Raw genomic sequence first — 16,532 nt, 5'->3', positions numbered from 1 at the left:
GAGCAGTGCGGGCAGCGGGCCGGAGCGGGCGGGCTGAGGCGATGCTGAGGAGAAGCGGGGGACTCCGGGCCGCCCCGCCGCGCCGGCCCGGCCCCCCTGAGGCGCCGCGGCGGCCGGGCTATGCGCCATGCAGGTTCCCGGGCGGCCGGCGGTATTCTCGCACGCAGCTTCCCGGGCCCACCAGCCGTCTCGGTGTGTGGCGGTGAGGCAGGCACACAAAAGAGCGGCTGCAGCTGCCCCCGCGTCCCCGCCGCGGCGCGGGGTGGGGACCGGCCCCGCCGCTGCCAGCAGGGGTAAGGAGCGGGGGCGCAGGGCGGGAGACGGGCGGCCGGTGTCGTCGCAGGGACCGGCGGCTCCGCCGGGGGTGGGGCGGCAGCATCCCTGCGGGTCCCCTCAGGGGAGCGGGGAGCCCGCGGGGCCGGGCCGGGCCGGGAGCTGGTGGGGCGCCGCGGCCACCCCCGCACCGTGCGAGCGCGGACGTTGCTCCCCTTGAAATCGGGGCTGGGGGCTGCCCGCCCCGCGAGCAGCTGCCCCCGCCTCGTCCTCATCCCCATCCCCTGGCAACCGAGCTACCCGCAAGGGGACGGGGAGCCGGGGTGAAGGGCAGCCCCTGCGGCATGGCGTCGCCGCCGGTGTGGTCGCGGTCGGCGGCGTGGCGGCGGGGGGCTCCGGCACAGGGGGCTGCCGCACGCCCACATGTCCCCGCTGGCACGGAGCCGCTCTTCTGCCCGCTGTGGCGGGGAGGCGGCGGCGGAGGATCCGCGCCGCCACCGCCTCCAGTCAGCCGTTGGAGAGCTGACAACGTCTCCCCGGAGCCGGGCTGCCGTTGGGGACAGCGAGTGCCTCGCGCTCGCGATCAGCTCCCTCGGGAGGGCTGCGAGCTCTCCGGCTCAGCCCGCCATCCCGGCCGCCTCACCTCCGCTGTGCCTTAACGTCTGCTTTCGGTAATGCAGGGACCGGCAATGCAACATACGCATAAATGTCAGTGTTTTGTGGGAGGGCGGGAGGCTTAAGAGTCTGTTTGTCTTAATAGAGTCAAAAGAAATACGAGAGGAGCCCTCATGTAATGCAGCACCGCTAAGAGTTTGTATTTGTTTCTGATTTCACGCCTCCGGTGTAGCAAATGGATCAGAGCTTTTGATCCACTCTTTTCCCGTTCCCTTCATCATGAGGTCGGGAAGGAAAAAGCTGCTCGATTAAGAATACTTGATTTTTGTTGAGATAAACAGCATGAGACATTATAGCATGGTCTGTTTTCCCCTTTTTGAACAGTTTTTTGAATACGTGGGTGGGTTTTGTATTGCCATAACAAAAGGGATGGGGGTGGGGGAGAGGAAGGGAATGCTGCGTTTGGAGCTGCGTCTTGGAAAGGCAAAGACTGGCTTATTTTGCCTCAACCAGCAGTGTGTGCTTTCACATTTACGTACTTTGCATCCTCAATGTCATTTTGGTGGTTGTTGCATGCTAGTGAGGGCATACAAGAAAAGAAATTTAAATAAAGACAAGAGATCATACAACGTTCATAGTATAGAGATAACGTGTATTGCAGTGATGTTTGAGAAAAGTCTTAAATTACTGTGACCAGTTTGGGTAAAAAATGCAAGTAGTGTTTCAGTTGTATTACCTGGTCAAGGCCACCCTATAATGTGCAGGAGGGGCTGGGAAATCCATTTGCAGAAAAGGTATTTCATGTATTATGCCTGTTACCCAAGAATCCCTCATTACTTAACCAGCAGAACTGAAAAACAGAAAAAACTGCTGTTGTCGTTTTATGTGGTTGTATGTAAGCAATAGTATTTCCACGTAAGGTAATTTTAAAAGGGAAGAATTTTAGTGTAATTCTTTATTGCCACTTAAGTAAAAATACAGTATGTGCCAGCTATCTATATGTTGAAAAGCGTAAGATTGAAGTTTATCACTGTATAGTCCAGATTCTCCTCTGTATGGGACAGACAAGGATGAAAGAGCTTTTCTTTCCATGTGTTGTTCTATGGGTACTAAACTACTGAAGGGGAATCTGCTGTCCTTACTCCACTTTGGGCTCATAGGATTTCAGGCTGCAGACTTGTCCTTGTAAACCTTGGTTGCCAGGCTTCCTAAACCTAAATTCTCTGATAGTTTAGCCCTTATCTGCACTTGGAAATATCTAAAGCTATTTTTAAAAATGCAGTGTTGCCTCTAATCAGCAGCTGCATTATTGCTTCCCCTTGATCCTCTGATCGTAAAGGAAAAGTGTTTTTGAAAAGGCCGTAGCTGCTCAGCTCTTTTGGTCAAAGACTTATGAGTCTAAGGAAGAATCTCGAAAAGCATTTTTTGTACAGTTATTTAGTTAATGCCAGTTCAGGTTGGAGATTGGACATGAATTTAAACAAGAGCTAGGTCTTTAAAAAGTGACCTTTGCTTAAGGCTGTGAACATGAGGAACCACTTCAAGAAGCATAATTTTACCATCTCTCCAGCTGTTCTGATAAGAACATTTGCTAAGAAATAATTTGTGAAAATACTATGGTTTAAACCTCTTCCAGGTTATATTCCTATGCTGAAGGTAGAGAAATCTAGACATAAGTGATCGGTTCTAGGCTACCAGCTCACAGAGAAAAATATGGAACATCCTGGTTTTGACTAGAACAAAATCTTTGTTGTAGCCTTTGAACACATCAAGTTTTAGGTGCTTTTGCAGACTTTTTGTATCCATTTCCTTGTAATCTGTGTTTAAATAAACAAGGCAATGCTTTCATGCTTTAAGCCATTGCAATGATAGAGGCTGGGGAGCAGCCCTGCCAAGAAGGCCCAGAGGTCCTGGTGGACAGCAAGCTGCACGTGCACCAGCCATGTACCCTGGCAACAAAGAGAGCCAGGAGCATCCTGGTCTGTATGAACAAGAATGCAGCCAGTAGATCAAGAGAAGTAATTATCCCCCTCTACTCATCATTCAGTAGACGACATCCAGTTTTGGTTCCCCCAGTACAAGGAAGATACTAATGAACTGGAGTTCTGCAGAGGCCACCAAAGTGGTTAGGGGTGGAGGCCAGGATCTGTGAGGAGAGGGGAGGGAGTGGGGCTTGTTCAGCCTGCAGAAGGGGAGGCTTTGGGGGGACCTAGCAGCAGCCTTCCAGTACTTTCAAGGAGGTCTTCAGGAAAGTGAAGCTAGACTCATCACAGTGTTACGTGGCAGACAATGAGAGACAATAGGCATATGTTGAAACGAGAGGTTCAGACTGGATATAAACAAAATCTTTGCCCCACAGGGACAATCGTACATGGGAACAGGTAGCCCAGAGAAGTTGCGTGGTCTCTGTCCTTGGAGGTTTGTAAGACCAGACTGGATAATGCTCTGAGCAACCTGATCAGGCCTCACTGATGACCCTGGTTTGAGCAGGATGTTGGATAAGAGACCTCCGACATTCCTTCCAACCTGAATTGTTCTATGAACCTGTGAATGTTGTATGTTTTATGCCTATCCGTACGTGATACAGGAAGCAGACGTGTTTCCAGAAGTAAGATTTTTTTTTTTTAGAAAGAACTAGAGCTTCCATTCTAGGGCTAATCCATGCATCTCAGCAAAGATGGAGTATAATATCAGTATGGTACATTGGCCTCTACTACCTGTGTAACAGTAGATTACTATTAGTACAAACTAATATCTTACTATAAGCCTCCCAAGGAAGAACTATTTGCTTGACATATTTTTTTTTTAATGTAGATACAAACAAAAGGAAGAACACATTTCTTGCAAGCAATAACCTTTCTATGTAGTGTCTTTTGGCACTCCTGTGAGGCAGTTAAAGCCTTTGCAACATTAGTGCAAGAGATGTAATGGTAGTTCTTATAGCTGGAGAAAATAAAGCACTGATGCAGTCACATGCACTTCACAAGTTAAGAGGAAGAGCTGAAAGCAGAATCAGAATTCACTAGTTTTTAGACACTCCACAAAACATGCAATTGCTGAGTCAAATGTTCATAAGTACTTTGGATACTTGCAAATGCTTTTAGTCTACTGGAGAGAGCATTAAAATGTAAGATTATTTTTTTTTCCTGAGGACCCATTTTGCCTTGAGAGCTGTGTGAAAAGAAGCGCAAGAAAGCACCATGTGTTTCTTGAAGTGTTCAGTGCTTTAGGCTTGTGCTGCCTGCGGGAGCTGAACATGCAGCACTTCGGCTTTATCACAGCATCCATGAGAAGAGGGCTTTCATTCCAAATCTCAGTTTTCTCTGAACTTAAGTCTCATCTTGGCTGATGATACTATTTTCCAGAAGAAAGGTCTTATACAATTGATAAAAACACATATAGAATGAACTGTTTGTTTCTGATGCTGGTAGGTAAATGCACTGTCATTTGAATACCTGACATTCCTTTCCTTTTTTGTTGCAGTACTTACTGTCTTCATTCACCTGCTGCAGCAGAGGAGGGTGACTTGCACTTCAAGAAGAGTAAGTTAGAACTGAGCAGAGCAGAGACTGGTATGGAAAACTCTAGGGTTAATAAGTATTTCCACCTAAGCAAAAGAGGGAGAACTAGAAGCCCTGTAGGTAGGGATGACAAGGAAGAAGTGTCATTGTTCTCAGATGATAAGGTTGCATGAAATACTGCTGGAGATGCATACTCTTAAGTATACTCATGCATGAAGGGATAATTTTCTTTTGAAATAGAAGTAAATGAAGAGGAAAGGAAAGTTGGCAAAATGGTATACAAAAAGTTTTGGAATGGAGAAATATGTCAATTATAAACAGTGTAAGGTTTGGAGTCTAGATAAGGATTTTCAAATAGCAGTACTTCTGCAATGCAGACATCCGCCGATAACCATCTGGACTACCAGTGGGAGCTGCACGGAGGAGTATCTTGGGATAGTTGTCTGTTTTGAACTATTAAGATGAAGTTTCCTTCAGAAAATAGCCCGTCTAGTTACAGACTTAGTAATGAAGATTCAGCCACATAGGAATAACTTGTTATTGTTTTATTACTTAAAAGGCAGGTTGAATATTTCCCTTCTATTAATTGAATGAAGTAGTTTTTGAACTTCGTTTTGTACATTGATGTTAGGAATATTTGTGAGCGTGTCACCAGCTAGCATTATTTCCAGACTTCTGTCTTTGCTTTACTTTCTGAGAGATCCCCCTCACGGATGCATTTGTCAACTACAACCTTTGCGGAAATTCCTCTCCCCAAGTCAATTGTACCGTAACTTTGATCATTTTCAAAGAGTGAAATCTGTTGGTTTTATTCCTAAAATGTTTCTACAAGAGAGAGTCCTGACCTCGCAAGTTTTTCTTTTATACGTCATCTACCTTTGTGTGTTAAGGGTTCACAGGATCTAATCCTTGAAGAATTTAGTGAAATTCTTTCACCTGATTAGTTAGATTTAGCTAAGGTTTCGTAGTGTGGTCATAGCAGGCAAGTTACTTCTTACTGTCACGAGTATAGCAACATCTTCTTAAAAAACCTCAACAAACAACCCAGCTGACAACCCAACATAGTAGTTTTGTAACACTAACCATGAGTGGTGACACTGTTCTAGTGGGTGTGCAGATATAGATGCTTGACCACTGTAGTCCCAAATGCCAAGTGATGATGTCTAAGATGGGAACGTAGGCCTTTTTGGGTTCATTTCCATTTTCTCCAGTAAGGTATTTTTCTTGCAGTGACTGTAGAAGAGTCATCTCTGCTTTCCAGTTGTTCCACTTTGGATTTGTTGTGAGTGACAGCCAAGTGATTATCTTAGCATGACACTGCAGGGTTCTCTGGGGATTTAGTAAAAATTAAACAGAAAATTCATATTTTAGCAGATAAACAGAGATGGAGAATTCATATTCCTATGTATAGACTTTCATCATTCCATCTCACTGTGTAAAGAGCCTGAATCCACAGAAAGAGCTTCATTCAGTTGAGGTTTTAGGAATGACATCAGAATGATCCCCTGGGATCACTGTGTGGTCTCCTCCTCTGGTTAAGCTGCTGAAGAAGGAAGCATAGGAGTAAATGTAGAAGACCTTGCATATCTTGGTGTTCTAACAGTTGATGTAAAACTTAGTTGCACTACAAACTAGCAACAGACAGCAGTGACAATGTCACCTCAGTTCTCCACAAACATGCTGTGCCTATCTTTGGGAGAATCACATGGACAGATCCCTTAGAGTCTCTGGAAGGGACTCCTTAGGCATCCTGCAATGCAAAAGACCACTGTTATGATGCAAAGTGACCCTGTAGCACCCAGAAATCCTCAATCACAGGGAAGATTAAGCCATTACAGCATTTCATACTAAGGAAGAAACAAAGTGCATCAAAAGCCAGGTAGGACCAACTCTTGTTGTCACAAAGCATTTGTGACAGGGCAGACACTTTTGAAGTGGTTATGGTAATAAAACTTAGAGAAAGCTCATCTTCTATGTAAGGGAAAGACCTATAGACCTGTAAGTGCTGACTGACTTTAGGAGTTCTAAACTGATTAGAGAAATAAAATCAGCGTATCGGAAAGCAAGAGAACATGGGAGGAAGGAAGGAAAGAAAGAGGAGGGGAAACAAGACAACATCTGTTTTGTTCGTGGTGGTAGTGGTATGTCTGTGTATGAAAATTCCCTGAGGAGGAGAAGGAAGTGACAGGAATTTTTGAAGTGTAGGCTCCAGAAGAGTGAACGTTTAGGTAGAAGTAGGGAGCCTGGATGAAACATTAGCTGCAGTTCCAAAATCAAGGTGATACTTGCCTCAAATTGTATGAAACACAAGACTGTGAAGTCATCAGTGTGTTGTCTGCATTAAACCAGGATAAACAACTACCAGGGAACAAAAAATTCAGGTTCTATGTCTGTCTTCTTTTTGGTGCTCAATTATTCCAAAAACATTTAGACAAGTATTTCTAAATAGCGTTTTTTCCCCTCTCTACAAGCTATAACATAGGGTGAGAAGCCCAAGTTCCACAAGCACAGCACCTATCTAAACAGTATTATAAGAACCTCCCAGAAGGAGTAGCTGTGTTTGGCATTCAGTGTTCAGGTTCAGTGAAATAGCTGGTCTTTATGTGAGAGAAAGAATAATAAAGAAAAGATTCCCACACAGCCCTCCACATATTTACTGCCTTCATGCACTAGACAGAAACAAAGGTACTTGGGTGGAGTTTCTGTCACCCACTGTACCCTTCAAAATCAGAAGATCGTCTGCTATACTTTACTGGTTAGCCTGTCTTTCTAGGGAGTCTCAGAAGTGCTGGTTAACTTTGCCTTTTCCTGCCCCAGCAAAAGTGTAGTACATTCCTGAGTGCCTGGTTACTGAAGTAGCTGAAGCAACTGAAGAGAATGAGTGTTGCACAGACCAGATTCTGTTCTGGAATGACACAGGATTAAAATTTTTTTTTTCCCCCTATCACCAAGAGTGAAATGACATCAAGCAGTTGATGTTACTCTCTAGAATCATTGATACCAGCTACCACAAAAACATCATTTCAGTGCAAGGGCAAATGCATCCTTTTGGTTTAGTCAAATCTTAAAATAGGCCTCAAAACTCATACTCTAAAAGCCAAGAGATGTCAACATGTCAGGGAGAGTGCATGGAGATGGGATTGCTTGTTTCTCGTCCAGAAGCAAGATTACTTCAGAGCTGCTATACTCCTCAAATCCACACCAAATCTCTCCTGGGAATGAAATCTTGTATTAAACATTGTTACTAAGCATAAACTTTTTTTTTCCTTTTAATGTTTTCTTCTAATCTGTAGCTTTTCTGTCTGTTAAGGATGGCCTCCTGACTGCTACCAGGTTTCACAGGGTTGCTGTGCTGTCTTGAGTTTCAAAGACCACTACAACTACTAATGTAGGAATAGTCATAAAGGCAGTTACATAAAGAATACAAATATTTCTACTCATAAACTGATCCAGTATGGGAAAGAAGCAAACACTTGCCTCTGTTCCAAATTCTGACTATGCAGCATAGCATGTTGTTGCCATGCTACCAGAATTGCTTGCCTTGATATTTAAATTTACCCTTAACAGATTTGCATTTAAAAAGAATGAATTGCTAACAGTACATTAAAATATAAAATAACCTGACAAGACATAAGCCTTGTCACCAATTTGTTCATGTATTTTTGACCTCTACAGATTTTTATTTTCTTTCCCAAATAAACCCCACCATAATAACAAATCTCAGAGATGAATGAACCAATGAAATATGGAAAGGTTCTGTTTGGTAATGCAATGAAGGTTTATATCAAGGGAAGAATATAAATTATAGTTTCAATACTTAACGAAAATGTGCATTTTGCCTACCTCAGTTGCCATCCTTTGTAGTCTCTGATTTAGCACTACAAAAGGAAATCAGAGTATAATGATATTTTCTTGTTATTGCTGGGTTGTGGAGGAGAAAGGAATGTTATTTTTTTATATATATGTGTGTGTATATATATATATATAAAATTTTGTGTCCTTTAGGCACAAAATCTTCTGTTACTGGAAGACAGCTCTTGGTTAGAGATAAGGCAGCTTTAAAAAGAAACTTACCCCTGTGATATTCTTAGCCAGTGAATCAGTGTGGCTTTAATTATGTAGAAGTATTTGACATATTATGGCCCAGGAGATAAGAGCTGTCGCATACTGGATGATAGAGAGAAAGGGAAGGAATTCTGTTGGTGACTAGAAATTCCATGCTCAGTGCTGCAACAGAGGCATAAAATGAGCAGTGGAGGGGCACGCTTCCTAGTAAATACTGATTTGCATTGCATTTCTGATTCCAATATTATGAAGGTGGTTGGTGGCAGAATTCTTCATTCCTGGTAAATGACTGCCTGCTTTCTTGATGGAAGACTTGCCATGAAAATACCAGTGTGGTATCAGGAGTGTGCCTTTAAGTCAGTTGTTTTGGTTGTTTTTTGTTTTTTTTTTTAATAATAAAGGGGTTTTCTTTGTGTTCTCAATGGTAGGTGGCAATCTCCCTCTGTTCTTCCTAAGTAAAAGACACAGAAGGTGTCTGTTGTGATACTTGATGTTTTCAGTACTTGGAAAGGACCACCTTAGGGTTTTTAGCACATCTATTCCACACCTATCTGCAGTGATAATAAATTATCTCTAAAGCATGTGTTTCTTCTGATATTTGTCCTCCATTTATTATTCAGCTTATACGCATCATAACTGGACCCACCAACTGGTAGATGATCTAATTAGAAATAATGATTTGGGGGGGGAAGTGCTGTTAAGATTATATTACTCTAGGGATGAATAACCTCGTGTCAGTTTTATTGCTGCATAAGATGTATACATTGGTACTGTAATTCTTTTGTACTGTCATGCTAGGTAAGATTTAGCTTTTGAACTTCTTATCAGAAAGTGTCAAAGCAAAGGAAATAAATTTGATGGCCCTGTTTTACAGATAGGGAGTCACTAAAATGACTTGCCCAGAATCATTCACCCTGCTGGGTGACTGAACCAGGAATAATACCAAGATCTCCATAATAGTTGCCTAAAGGTTTATCCATGGTACTATCTTAACCTGGTTCTTGCTTTGTACAGTAGCATTTAGGAGAAATGCTGTTTAGCTGATCTGCTTTCTGTCATACAAACATCTTTCTCACATTTTGGTACAAGAATGATTTGCTTCATGAGAAGGTACTTTGTACAAAACATAGTAAAGAACCTTAGTAATCTATGCTTTGCTTCCTAAAGACTGGAATGAGGGAAAACTGAGTGTTGCAGGAGAGTTTGTTTATTACAGCGCCATTAGCCCTTTGTGACAGTATTACTGTTTTTTTTTCCTGTGCATATCTCTGTATTTGTTTTGGAGGTTTTAAATCACGATTTAGTAAAATCTCTGGCTTATTCTTGAGCCAACATTGATTTAACTTAATTTGTTAACACTTTTTAGTATTGAGAGTCTTACGGTATTTCATGGTTTAGTTAAGGCTCCAGCTGTTGGTGTGTGAGAATCGCAGCTTCGAGCTGCTATTCACACAGGCTCCAGGAATGAAGGAACTGTGAATGTGTACTTTGATAAACATCTGCAGACAATATGATACCTTTAAATAATTTTGGAATTCTTGTGATTGGCAGTGCTATACCAGTTGTAGTGGAAATATTTCCTTAATATTAACCAGCATCTGCTTGAATGATATAAGCTTGAGTTCTTGGTTTACTTGAGTTAATGGTACTTAACATTTTTATAACCATTCATAATAAACATAAACAAGCCAAATGCCATCCAGAGTTTCTGAACCAGCTGTTTTATCAGTAAATAGTCCATGGTGTTACATATTTTAATCTATGTAATGACAATCCTAACTAAATTAATGTAGTAATTAAGGTAATGTAGTAACCTACTATAGTCCTAGTAAATACCATCGCAAGGTTGGGAAACATGAAATCTGTATACTGCTCTAAGTTTCCCACCCTCCCCATGCTCTGGCACAATGAATCTTGTCTTTTGACAGGATTAAATCCATATTGCCTTTAAGATGATATCTCTCTCATCATCGGATGAACTTGTGACTCTAACTGGGGCTGACAACTGAGGTTGGCCCTAGCTGGCTGGTTGACAACTTGTAACATGTTGGTCCCATTGACACAATGACTGTCATGTCCTCAGGCTGAAGGAAGGTAGTAGTCCTTTGTTCTCCTCTCCAGACCATCCTGTGAGGCCTGTGAGGCTCAGCAGAAGTGGTTTCTCTTGCTGAGCTGCATGCCAGGCTCCCTATCACAGGATGAATGCTGAAGACTGCAAAGACCCTCACATATCATACAAGCAATACAAGCTTGTATCATGCATCAAATACAAGCAATGGGGGAAATTCAAACAGAAATTTTTAAACAGTAAAGCTTGAAGTTTACCATACATGTGGAACTAAACCAAATGACGTGAATTAAATGGAGGTGCTCAAAAAAAAAGTAAAAATCTTTGTTGTAGTGGAGCCTATGAGCCAACTAAGCGTACAGGACCCCTTTGTGGTAGGCATTTACAAAGACAGCAGTAGACTGTCATTGCTCAAAAGACTGACCTATCTAAGTAGACTCGATGGTTTGGAATCTTCTGTTCACATTTATCTGATAGAGGAAAAGAATATCGCAAGAGTGTAAGAACGTGGTACAGAGCCAATATAACCTCATATTATGGTAGAAATAGGGTGTGAAACACTGGATTTAATCAATAACACACAGACTAAACACTTACTGAAAACTTGGAATTATAGGTATGTCTATAATTATCAGTTAAAATAGCTTAAATGTACTTAACTGGAAAATCTTAATTTGGTTTTGCTATTTAGTTGAATTTTGCTCTTAACCTTCTTGCTGGCTTAAACTATGAAGATAAAAATAATTACCTTTATAAATGAATGTATTAAATAATTTGCCTACATAAATATGAATAGCATGTAGGAAAAAAGTTCTCTGCTGTGGACACTATAAAAGGATGGCTTTGCAATGACATTATTTCCATTGTTCTTGACCAGTACTGTGTCAATGTGTGGGGTGTGGGTGTGTTTGTTTTTTAAACAAACTCCCCAAAGTCCGCTTCATTCATCTGTCACCTGTAGACTTACTTATAGATTTTTAAGCTCTTTGTGGCAGGAATGTCTGCAGAATACTTAACATAATGAAATCTTGGTTAATGGACTTTCCCACAACACACATAATTTAGGATTTATTTGCCCCCAGCTGACAGTTGTTACTATAGCAAATACAAGATGAAGAATTAAATGGAAAGGAAAATATTATGTGACTATTCAGGGCTTGAATCTGATAGAGAGAGATCAAAGGGCACCGAAGTTGGTTATAGCCTTGCAATGCGAGGCTACACATAATGGTACAAAGTTGTATCCTGCAGGGAAGCCATCTAAGTGCCTGCCAAAATCCATTGAGAAAGCCCAGGAGAGGTCTGCACAGTGTTGGGTTGTTGTTTTACAATTGTGGGCAACTGCTGTTATTAAGGGACTGTGCCGTATCTTTGCGATTTAAGTGGCTGGAAGTTAACCTTTGACCTGAACTGGGTTGCAGCTCAACAGTATTTCAAGACTTCAATTTTGCTACAAGCTACAAACTTCCTTGCAGTACTCTGGTGCCCCAGAATGTCCCACCAGCCCCAGCAGGACTGTAGCTGTACGTCTCTTTGCAATGTAGGAAGTTCTAGTTACCACTAGGAGGCTGCCACAGTGGTGTTGTTCAGGCCATAATAATTAAGCTTAGAAAGATGAAACCTCATTGACTTAATGATAGAAAAAGGAATTTTTCCAATTGCTAGAGGAGTTAGTCTCATTTGACCTTCCCAATGAACGCAACAATTATATAATATGTAATATTCTTTAAGTATCATATTCTGCCAGCCATAATACTTTGTGCCGTATATATATGTAACTGTAGGCAAGACATTACTTACTCTAAACCTGATACCAAAATTTAAACACATACTGTCCTGAGCATCAGTTGAAGACGAACATCTATTTATGAACAAATGATCAAAACATTGAAGAATAAGTATTAGCAAGACTCATATTGCCATTTACGTTCTTGCCTTAGTAGCTACTTACTGCATGTTTAGTGATGAGAGATGAATTGGAAAATTTGTAGATGAATACAAAATAGACTGATGCACAATGTACCAATGTGATGTCTCAGGTAGATGTTTCAGTGATCTGTCAACTATTTCATTTTTGAAAGGAAAAACATTACTTCTTGAAAGTCTTATCCAAGTGCATAGCTACATTTACCGAGAGCCTAGGAAATGTATTGTTTATTTAAATGCGTTAAGCAAAACAGAATTATCTTACGACAAAAGAAATAAAATGCCGGGGAAATTCTTGTTTTCATACTAGCTTTTATATCCATGTATCTATCTCTAAAGCTTCATTAATATTCCCCTAGTCCTTTGATAGCCAATATGACACAACTAAGGAAATAGGCAGATATGGAGCATGAGGCTTCCTGTATGTAGGTGTCTTCCACACTGCTGCCCAGCTGTAGCCTTCCCTTGTACTGGGGTACAGCAACCTTGCACTGCAGGACTAATGCCTTTTATCCAATATATCTGTTACATATGATATTTTCCATGTGACACCATTATTTTACATGCTGCAGTTAGGCCAGCTGCAGTCCAAAACAAATCTCTTGTTTAGGCTAACTGTAGATCTAATTAACCCCGCTGACACTGCATCTTATTCAACTGCAGGGTACGCTTACTAATGAGAATGGCTGAAGCTGTATTAATACTTTTTGGAATGTTGCAGAACAGTAAGTTTTCAGCCTTCTTCCTGTTCTGTGCTGCATTGTTGCTTACTTAGCCTGTCAATTACTGATAGGGAAAGTCTATCTGCATGTGTGTGAAGAAAAAGAAAAAAAGTCAACCCAAAACCCACGCTTAAAGTCTCCAAATGGTTAGGATTTTGATAGATCACTGGAACTCTCAATGTTCCCATCTCTAGCAGAGATGGGATGGCAGAGAAGACAAAGAAGACATAGCCAGCTATTGCCTCCTGTACTTTCTTGAAGTAGTTATTGAGCCTAGAGGAATGACATGCATACAGTCAAAGACTATTCAAGACGTAGTCTAGAAAGATATAAAGAGCATAGTATGAACTGCCAAAGGCTCATGCCAATCTGATCTACAATTTCTGCTCTAATATTTTTACTTTTATTTTCATAATGACAATATTTCAGCTTTATCACAGACTTGTAGAGGGCAGGATCTAGTCTCCAGTGTTTGAAACAGTTGCTCTTCCTATAATGACTTGGCAAAAGTGAGATGAACATTCAGTTCTCATCATGAAGGTCTAAAGGGAAATAAATGCTTCCTCAGACTTTCAGCGGGCTGATATTATAAGGGGAACTATGCTCAAAAGTGATTCATCTATTGGGGTTTCATCTCCCAGCAAGAGACTTGTTTGATTTTTCCTTGAATCATAAAGATTCCATTATGTTGCTACAGAAATCACATAAAATCAAGATGCCTTTTTCCAAACATGGTCAGAGACTTTAATAAATATTCAATCCCTTCCTCTTCCTACCAGAGCCACCCAAGATCAGGAGTAAACCAGCGCCTCGTTACCCTACTTTGTCTGAGGAAGCTTAGTTCTTCAATTTTCAACAACTTCTCCAACTAGACAAGATCCACATGCCTCCCTTCTCCTTTACAAGGATCTGATGGGATAAGACTTGTGCACCAGAGCCTAGGTAGCTAATGATGTCTGACTTCCTGGCTTTAAGTGTAGCCTTTTAAACAGGAGTTAACACCTACAGTTTCAGCACAGAAAAGCCTGTTCAGTCAAGGATTTCACTTGAACTTTGCCTGTGGATTTCTTGAAAAGGATCTCTCCACCCTTACTGAAAAACTTTTTCAAACTAGAGTAGGCAGTTGAGATAGCTAAAGTCACATTTTTTCAAAGAATCCTTTAACTGCAGGCTAATTGCATATTTTATTTCATCCACCTACATTATGTGTATTGAGTTTGAAGGCAATGTTCCCTTACATCCCAAAGGATGAAAAATCCTTTTAAAAACTGTGCTTCACCCTTGATGTTATTTCACATCCTCCATTTTGAACCATACATGAAGGTATTTCATTTTTTTCCAAACAGCAGAGTGGTCTTTTATACCAGTCACTACTATTTGCAGAGCACTCGAGTGATGAGTTGTCTCTTTAAAACCTCAAGACTTTCCTAAAACTGGTACTTGGAGCTGACTCTGTCTCCTTACCAAAGATTACTGTCAGAATCTATAAAGCACCACCAGTTGTCCCTCTGCCCTCCCACTCAGCTTCATTGCTCCCCAAAGAGGAACACTGGCATATTTTGGAACTTAGCAGGGACTTCAAAGTGCGTGTTCACTGAAAGATGAATATTGTTTGTTCATTATGTAGCGTCAGAAAAGAAATGAAACTTTGAAATCTTCTGTTTAGGCAATAAAGATTTTTTTTTCCTGAATGAGGGAAAAAAACCCCGTAAAACATAGCTCCATCCTCCAAAAAAAAAAAGATTGCTGTCTTTGGTGTTGCAATTTCATGGGTAAAAATCTGCTTAGAGTAGTCATTTGTTTATCTGCTCAAAGCTTTTACATAATTGACACTTTGTCATCTTCTGTCTGTAAATTATAGGCAGTCATTGGTGAAGTATCTGAGTAACCAAGAAGAGGATTAACCGTTTTGCATATATATGTAGCTACATGCCTGGATCTATGTGAACATAAATACATACGTAAATGTATTCTTGCTCTTCAACTAGATACCTGGAAAAAAAGACCCTTAATATCAAACATCTATGGATTCTGGTATAAATATACCAGAATATGAAGCAGATAACAGGAACCTATTTGGTTCCTTTAAAACAGAAAGACAGAGGGAGATTGATTTGGGAGAAAGATGTGAGTACACAAATATAGATAAATCACATAAAAATAAATGCAGGTTGTTACAAACAACTAAGAATGAAATAGGCAAATTAGGTACCAAATTTTGTGTCAAGTGTTTTTGACAGACTTGGTGAAGAGAAGACTTTTTCCAAGTGTCATTCTTCGCATTGATAATACAATAGTAGAGACAGTTTACATCTCAGAAAACTTAGTCTGGGCCGACCCAATTTATATCTTCCCTAAAGTGACACTACAGTAACATTTGGAAATAGGTCCTTGAATAGAATTGGAAATAGGCTTTCTCTAATTAACTCTTCGTGATAGAGTTATAAGATCCTGGACCTTCTATGTACAGAGCATCTACAGCTGTCATGGAAGTTTTAAACATTTGTGTAAGTTTTGGAAACTGAAAGATCTGTCTGTACAACATACAATCTAAGCTGCAGGGAAACAGAGTTCAAAAGAACTACAACATCCTAAATGTAAAACTCCGCCTACCCTAATTTAGGATAAAAGATGATATCCTCACTTACAACATACTGGTTACTGTGGATGATCCATCCATAGCTGATTGCTTTTTTTTTAACTGCATTAAATAATTTGCTGAAATTTGCATTGCAAATTGTAGGATGGTGGGCCATTTTTCTTTACAACTAAATCAAGTCAATTCCACCAAGGTCCACTGTATCCAACAACCCAATAGTGAAGAGCATTTTGGCCACTCTATTTTTCATCCTTTGCTTAAATTATTTTCTATTGAGCATAAGGGACAGATATTTTTGTAAGTTCACTGTTAGGTTTCACAGATGTAGGTTTAAGGAGATTATTTATGCTTTAGGATTTAATATCTACCAACATGCTGTTCATTTGCCTGATATCACTAGGGACTAGTTCTTTCGTTTGCAATTTATAAATCCTCATCTTCAGACATTCAGGTTTTCACATAGCTGAATGTTTGAAACATCCTGCAGTTATTAATACCGTGAATTTTATCTCAGATGAACTAATAGTGTTTATTCAACCAACATTATATATGCTTTATATATGATAGGTCCAGGGTTGGGTTTTTTTTTTTAATTTAAATAGAATAGATAATGCTAACCTAGTGGCTTGTTGAGGAGTCACCTTGGGAGCTCTCCCTTAGTTTTATGGATGTTTGATGAGGAATGCTGTTTTCTCATGCTCTTTACTGATAAATTTGGTGATTAGCCTTCTGAAAGGACAACA

At 40.7% G+C, this 16,532-nt stretch overlaps 1 protein-coding gene across 6 annotated transcripts in view; it reads left to right on the top strand.

The window, feature by feature from the left end:
- APBA2 (amyloid beta precursor protein binding family A member 2) overlaps positions 1–16,532 on the top strand; it is a 112,210-nt gene continuing 95,678 nt past the window's right edge. For 2 of the 6 annotated variants that reach the window (XM_075160254.1, XM_075160257.1), the window contains exon 1: positions 1–293. The gene's annotated coding sequence lies outside the window, so the exon portion shown is untranslated. Of the gene's footprint in view, positions 294–733; positions 945–4,371; positions 4,431–16,532 lie in introns of those variants that run through there. The other 4 variants (XM_075160255.1, XM_075160258.1, XM_075160259.1 and 1 more) reach the window with 4 other exon arrangements.

Source organism: Calonectris borealis, chromosome 11, assembly GCF_964195595.1.
Source record: "Calonectris borealis chromosome 11, bCalBor7.hap1.2, whole genome shotgun sequence".
In the NCBI taxonomy this organism is placed as follows: Eukaryota; Metazoa; Chordata; class Aves; order Procellariiformes; family Procellariidae; genus Calonectris; species Calonectris borealis.
The sequence above is the reverse complement of the archived record's forward strand: the minus strand, read 5'-3'. Positions and strand labels throughout refer to the sequence as shown.